The sequence below is a fragment of the Engystomops pustulosus genome, chromosome 6 (assembly GCF_040894005.1).
Source record: "Engystomops pustulosus chromosome 6, aEngPut4.maternal, whole genome shotgun sequence".
In the NCBI taxonomy this organism is placed as follows: domain Eukaryota; kingdom Metazoa; phylum Chordata; class Amphibia; order Anura; family Leptodactylidae; genus Engystomops; species Engystomops pustulosus.
The window spans coordinates 171551730-171559534 of NC_092416.1; the positions used below are offsets into that span (position 1 = coordinate 171551730).

General features: G+C 49.1%; 1 protein-coding gene across 2 annotated transcripts in view; it reads right to left on the minus strand.

Annotated features, from left to right (window-relative positions):
* Window positions 1-7805, minus strand: part of TSEN54 (tRNA splicing endonuclease subunit 54) — a 31004-nt gene that overhangs the window by 18339 nt on the left and 4860 nt on the right. The window lies entirely within an intron of this gene.

Below are 7805 nucleotides of genomic sequence, written 5' to 3' on the forward strand. Positions count from 1 at the left end.
CCAAATAACGCTCAGTTCCTGGCTGTAGCACTTCATATGAGTGGTAGTGCAAGTCGCCATCGGTAATATTATATAAGTACAATCCAATCCCTTAGGAGCCTCTTGCACATTGGTTACATTCCCAGCAAGAAATTGTATGAGTGACAAGACAAGAATGACAGAATCCGGAGTGATATCTTCATATTTAATAAAGTCACATTCCCCGCTCCTGACTTGCTAACCACCTGGAGTCAGAAGGGTTAATCATTTATGGAATGTACATTACGGATTCATCTGTGCCTGTTATACTTTCTCCATAGCAATGCAGGGGAGGCCGGAGGGTGGGATCCATCTGGAATTTACTATATGTAACGTTACCCAATCACACTGTTACTATGCCCCGGACTGGTTACATTATATATAACAATCTTACTGATGGGGTATCCCCAGAATCTGTATGGGTGGGGTCAGGAGAGATGAGAAGATGCAACATAGATTGAGGGGAATAGAGATAAGCATAGGAACATTTTCATTAAAATTGAGAATTGTCTTTTTGTTTAAAAAAATCTAAATTTTAGACAAAACTGTTCATCCCTATTCAAGTGGGTAGTTTGGTACTGTTCAGTATATGTATTTGTGGGGGCAGCAGACTGGAGCAGCTGTCACCTGACAGCCTCTCCCTTCCCTGGAAGCAGTTGTCAGATGACAGTCATTCCTTCTGTCCGGCGCGCTCCCGCCTGATAACACTGAAAGACTTGCAATGGATTGGAGCAGCCAGGGATGGTCTTTCCTTAAAGGACATATAGGGGTGGTAGACTGTCCCCAAACGTATGCTCCGGGCCATCTTCTATACCGAAATATGCCGTTATAAACTTTATGCAAATGAGGCAGAGTGGCGGAAATTGCAGAGTGCTGTGCTCACGATCTCCGTCAGCTCCATAGAGATTAATGGAACAGAATGGTCATGCGCGGCCATCTGCTCCATTAATGAGCAATGAGGGGTCCAACGGACCCCTCGTTTTGTGATCTGTGATCCCCACTGATCAGAAAGTTAGGCCTTATCCTGTGCATAGCACCTAACTTTTGTTCGTGTGAAAACCCCTTTAACAGAAGAATGTAGAGAAAAATAGACAGATCCATCTAATGATTTATAACATTGGATACTGAAGTAACATCATTGACTATAATGAGCATTGGGTGGTATTTTTACACCCCTGGGGTCCATAGACTGATCCCAGACAACCCCTTTAAAGGAAATCTACCATCAAGATTTATCCTGATAAACCAGGGACATTACTCATAGACCCAGGCACCGGGACTGTGGTAATCTTCTTATATTTGTTATCCATGGCCAAATCAACTTTTATAATTATGCAAATGAGCCATAAGGGATCTAGGGAAAGTTACCAGAGCCCCTCCTGACTGTAGATTCACAGGCTGTTAAACTGTGCAGTGCACTGTGTGAGACTATAGTAGACAGGGGATGAGGGAAGTGCTGAGAGAGACAGTATAACAATCTGCAGCATGGAGATAATCAGGTTCATAATCATAATTTTAAAAGTTGATTTTAGAAGGAAGGAGGCCATGGATAACAAATATAAGAAGATTACCACAGTCACAGTGCCTGGATCTATGAGTAATGTCCCTGGTTTATCAGGATGGATATTGATGGGAGATTTCCTTTAAGTCCATGTCTGTACACTATTCCTGTATGTTCGTTATGAACACATCCAGTTCTCTCGTGAACATGTGGTTTTGATCATACTTGACTTTTATTACCGTTGTTGTAATTTCCATGGAAAACTCTAAAATATCTGGAAATATTTAACCCTGTGCTACAGGTGGATAGAGGTGTGAGGTCTATGAGAGCCGTCCAAACACATGGGGGAAAAATGTAATATGTATTTATAGGAGAATCTGGTAGACATTCATTTTATAGTCTGACACTGAATTTTGTTTTGCTGGAAAGATGGACAGACATTTATTAAAGTGTCAGATTACATGGGAGTCTATGGGGAGGGGAGTAGGGAGGGATGAGTTGCAGCAGTTACAGTATTTTTCGGACTATAAGGCGCACTGGATTATAAGGCGCACCATCAATAATTGCCTGCTAAAACGTCTAGGTTCATATATGAGTCGCACCGGATTATAAGGCGCACCTTATTATAAGGATGAATGACCAGCAGGTGGCAGACCTGTGCACAGTGCAAGGCAGCTGTTGTCTGTAAGAACAGTTCATATATAAGGCGCACCGGACTTTGAGTTCTGAGAAAATCAAAGGATTTTTTGTGCGCCTTATAGTCCGAAAAATACGGTAGGTCTCCTACCAGCAGCTTTGAGACCACGGGAGTCACATAAAGGGCAGAGTGTTCCTCCTCATGTTACATACATTGGACTACTGACCCCGGCTGAATTTGTTGAAAGACAAGATGCAAGTCCTCTGTAGCACCCCATGGAAATCCACAAATAGATGCCCCTAAATGTTCTGACACTTGCAGCTGGTGACACCCAGTTCCCAGCTTATCCATACACTGCCAGGAGGAATAACAGAGTTATAGAAAAAATTGCTCCAAGGAAGGAAAATAATAATTTACTACAGTAGAAGGGAGAGGTCAGGTTTGCAAAAGTTCCAAAATAGTAGGGCTCAGTCCTGAGTTAGGATTAAATTTAAGGTGTTATCCCCTATTCATAGAAAAGGGGATAACAAACTAAATGGACCACGGGGACTCCAGCTCTTGTGATTGGATAGAGCCTAACTTGCTGATCGGTAGGGGTCTCAGTGATGAGACTCTCACAGATCACAAGAACAGGGAGTCCAATGGGGTACAGTGTACCCCAGTTGGACTCCTTGTCACTTCCCAAGATGAGTGGGGTAGCCAGACACTCATGGCCTGGCTGCCTGTTTCATCTCTATTGAGCTGACGGAGATTACTTAGCGCCGTACCAGGCAATCTCCGCCAACTCCATAGAGATAAATGGGGAAGCCCAGCCATATGCCGTACATCAGACCCTTTGTTCTAGTGATCTGTGGGGGTCCCATCACTGAGACCCCCAAGTTAGGCCCTATCCTATGGATGGGGCCTTACTTATTTTGTGGGAAACCCCCTTTAAGGGATAAATACAGCAAAACGATGGATGCTGCTAGTTTAGCTCTGCTCCCTAGATGGCGCTATAGCATAATCCTTTCCTTTAAGAGGCCCACAGCAGCTCTGACCACTTCCATCTGCACCATATACGGTATATTCAGTATTGATGTCACATGCTTCCACCGAGCCGCCCCTGCATGACAGTCCTCAAATAATGCACAGATAATAGCGCTGGGCTCTGGGCATAACACGCTCCATTATATAATCCTGTAAAAATGTCATTAATAAGTCAGTGGGAGACGTCTGGATCTGGGCCAGTGAGGCTGAGGACACGCACTGCGGGGGTTATTCGTGTTTGGGACTCCGCCCACGCCTTGACAACTCTATTTTAAAGAAGTTTTTAGGTCCCCTGCTCATACTGATGACCTATCCCCCTAGTATCCAATACCCTGATCATCAGAGCCTGAAACCTACACAGTGGTAGAAATGCTGTAAGGGCAATATATTACAGATACCTACTATAACGTGGCTTATGAGACCGGTGTATTCATGAGCACAGCACAGTGTATGTTAAACCAGATAAAGAAATGTATTCCGAGTTATGCACAGAATGGGGGATAAGTGTCTGATTGTTGAGGGTCCGATCACTAGAATCCCTAGAACACTAGGATCACTAGAACAGGGGGTCCTGAGAGTGATGCCTATACAGTACTTGGCTATCTCTAGCAGTCCCATAGGACTGAATGAAGATAAAGTGCATGTGTTCAGTTTGACCCCTGCCCCTACAATGCTGTGGATAGAGGATATATTTTGTTCACAGTGCAGCCTCTTTAACCTATTAACACCTGAACTTGTCATTTATGCAACTAGTGGTCTCCTAGGGTAGTGAGAGGGTTAAAGGAAATCTACCATGAAAATCCATCCTGATAAACCAGGGACATTACTCATAGATCAGGGCACCGGGACTGTGGTCATCTTCTTATATTTGTTATCCATGGCCTCTTACTTCTAAAATCAACTATTACAATTATGCTAATGAGCACTTCCCCCTCCTACTGTGTGCTTAAACCTCCTGTGCTGCAGTGATATTACATCAGGCAGAAGGAGGGGGAAGTGCTTAATGAGCAGGGAGAGGCAGTGTAACAACCTGTGAAGCCAGAGCATGGAGGAGCTATGTAAACACCCACCAGAGCCCTTCAAGATCATTAGCATCATTTTAAAAGTTGATTTTATATGGAAAGAGCCCATGGATAACAACTATAAGTAGATTAGCACAGTCGCGGTGCCTGGATCTATGAGTAATGTCCCAGATTTTGGTGGTAGATTTGCTTTAAGGGTGTTTTAAAGAAAAAGTAAAAAAGGAGTGTTGTTCCCCTTTTCATTTCCCTCATCTTTCCAGTGGTGGGACTCGAGTCCAGTCTCGGTTTATGCCACCACAAAGACAATGTCACTCACCCAGAATGCAGCGGTCGTCCAAATTCTTCTGCTCCCAAAAAAAGTGCATTAAAGGGGTTTTCCAAGAATAATTTCCGGTTTCCAGGGTCTTCAGCACTGATAGCTCAGACTAAAGGACCTGCTATTGGCGTTAGTGGTCGTCAATTTGACTTAACCCCTTATAAACTCTCTGAATATCTAGGAAACCCACAAACCTCATTACATCATCATTGGTTTGTTTCCAGAGAAAAGATGGCTATCCCCCCCCCCCCCCTCTGTCCTCCGCTGGTGATCTGATGGAGTGCCCCAACTATGAGGTCATGTGTCGTGGCCCCCCTGTCACACTGAGACCACCCGCACCAGCTGGCAGGCAGGAAAGCTGCCATCCTCTCCCATTGTCTCGCCCTGGCAGATTGCAGGCAGCAGGAGGAATAATGTCCATAGTAATACGTATCGGAGCACCCGCAGACCAGTGACCAATCACCTGAGACGTGCTGTGGCCGGCGCACGGGGTTAATGGTGCAAGAGATTTCATGCACTGAAATTGCATCATATATATGATTGGCGTGTACTTAGTAGAGACAGTTAGACCCATACACTGATCTGAACATCCCTTTAAGGGTCACCCTACGACTCCATGAGATAATAGTTAGATAATTCTGTAATAACAAGCACAGCGCCTGCAAGCGTCATCCTATTGTAGTGCGGTCGCTGCGCCAAATTCTTCCAGATCTCTTTGGTGTTACTCAGGAGTAAAGAATCAGTAGATATGACCTCAGGCAACGCTCTCCATATCTGTAACACAACTGCTCCCAGCGTGTTTCTGCTGCTGGAGGTTGTAGTCCTGGGGGTTGTAATCAGACCTCCCTGCTCACCTGCCAGACATGCTGGGAGTTGTAGTCCTGCACTATCAGAGCTCCCTGCTGTCCCCCTCTCCTGCAGGACTTGCTGGGAGTTGTAGTCCTACACTATCAAACCTCCCCCCTGTCCCCCTCTCCTGCAGGACATGCTGGGAGTTGTAGTCCTGCACCATTAGACCTCTATGCTGTCCCCCTCTCGTGCAGGCCTTGCTGGGAGTTGTAGTCAGACCTCCTGCAGGCCATGCTGAGAATTGTAGTCCCACACAATCAGACCTCCTTGCTGTCCCCCTCTCCTGGAGGACATGCTGGGAGTTGTAGTCCTGCACTATCAGACCTCCCTTGTGTGCCCCTCTCCTGCAGGACATGCTGGGAGTTGTAGTCCTGCACTATCAGATCTCCCCGCTGTCCCCTTCTCCTGCAGGACATGCTGGGAGTTGTAGTCCTGCATTACCAGAGCTCCCTGCTGTTCCTCTCTCCTGCAGGACATGCTGGGAGTTGTAGTCAGACCTCCTGCAGGCCATGCTGGGAGTTGTAGTCCCACACTATCAGACCTCCTTGCTGTCCCCCTCTCCTGCAGGACATGCTGGGAGTTGTAGTCCTGCACTATCATATCTCTATGATGTCCCCCTCTCGTGAAGGACATGCTGGGAGCTGTAGTCCTGCACCATCAGACCTCTATACTGCCCCCCTCTCCTGCATGCCATGCTGGGATTTGTAGTCCCACACTATCAGACCTCTATGCTGTCCCCCTCTCCTGCAGCACATGCTGGGAGTTGTAGTCAGACCTGTGCAGGCCATGCTGGGAGTTGTAGTCAGACCTGTGCAGGCCATGCTGGGAGTTGTAGTCAGACCTGTGCAGGCCATGCTGGGAGTTGTAGTCAGACCTGTGCAGGCCATGCTGGGAGTTGTAGTCAGACCTGTGCAGGCCATGCTGGGAGTTGTAGTCAGACCTCCTGCAGGCCATGCTGGGAGTTGTAGTCAGACCTGTGCAGGCCATGCTGGGAGTTGTAGTCAGACCTGTGCAGGCCATGCTGGGAGTTGTAGTCAGACCTCCTGCAGGCCACGCTGGGAGTTGTAGTCAGACCTGTGCAGGCCACGCTGGGAGTTGTAGTCAGACCTGTGCAGGCCACGCTGGGAGTTATAGTCAGACCTGTGCAGGCCACGCTGGGAGTTGTAGCCAGACCTGTGCAGGCCACGCTGTGAGTTGTAGTCAGACCTGTGCAGGCCACGCTGGGGGTTGTAGTCAGACCTGTGCAGGCCACGCTGGGGGTTGTAGTCAGACCTGTGCAGGCCACGCTGGGGGTTGTAGTCAGACCTGTGCAGGCCACGCTGGGGGTTGTAGTCAGACCTGTGCAGGCCACGCTGGGGGTTGTAGTCAGACCTGTGCAGGCCACGCTGGGGGTTGTAGTCAGACCTGTGCAGGCCACGCTGGGAGTTGTAGTCAGACCTGTGCAGGCCACGCTGGGAGTTGTAGTCAGACCTGTGCAGGCCATGCTGGGAGTTGTAGTCAGACCTGTGCAGGCCATGCTGGGGGTTGTAGTCAGACCTGTGCAGGCCATGCTGGGGGTTGTAGTCAGACCTGTGCAGGCCATGCTGGGGGTTGTAGTCAGACCTGTGCAGGCCATGCTGGGGGTTGTAGTCAGACCTGTGCAGGCCATGCTGGGGGTTGTAGTCAGACCTGTGCAGGCCATGCTGTGGGTTGTAGTCAGACCTCTGCAGGCCACGCTGGGGGTTGTAGTCAGACCTGTGCAGGCCATGCTGGGAGTTGTAGTCAGACCTGTGCAGGCCATGCTGGGGGTTGTAGTCAGACCTGTGCAGGCCATGCTGGGGGTTGTAGTCAGACCTGTGCAGGCCATGCTGGGGGTTGTAGTCAGACCTGTGCAGGCCATGCTGGGAGTTGTAGTCAGACCTGTGCAGGCCATGCTGGGGGTTGTAGTCAGACCTGTGCAGGCCATGCTGGGGGTTGTAGTCAGACCTGTGCAGGCCATGCTGGGGGTTGTAGTCAGACCTGTGCAGGCCATGCTGGGGGTTGTAGTCAGACCTGTGCAGGCCATGCTGGGAGTTGTAGTCAGACCTGTGCAGGCCATGCTGGGGGTTGTAGTCAGACCTGTGCAGGCCATGCTGGGGGTTGTAGTCAGACCTGTGCAGGCCATGCTGGGGGTTGTAGTCAGACCTGTGCAGGCCATGCTGGGGGTTGTAGTCAGACCTGTGCAGGCCATGCTGGGGGTTGTAGTCAGACCTGTGCAGGCCATGCTGGGAGTTGTAGTCAGACCTGTGCAGGCCATGCTGGGGGTTGTAGTCAGGCCTCTGCAGGCCATGCTGGGAGTTGTAGTCAGACCTGTGCAGGCCATGCTGGGAGTTGTAGTCAGACCTGTGCAGGCCATGCTGGGGGTTGTAGTCAGACCTGTGCAGGCCATGCTGGGAGTTGTAGTCAGACCTGTGCGGG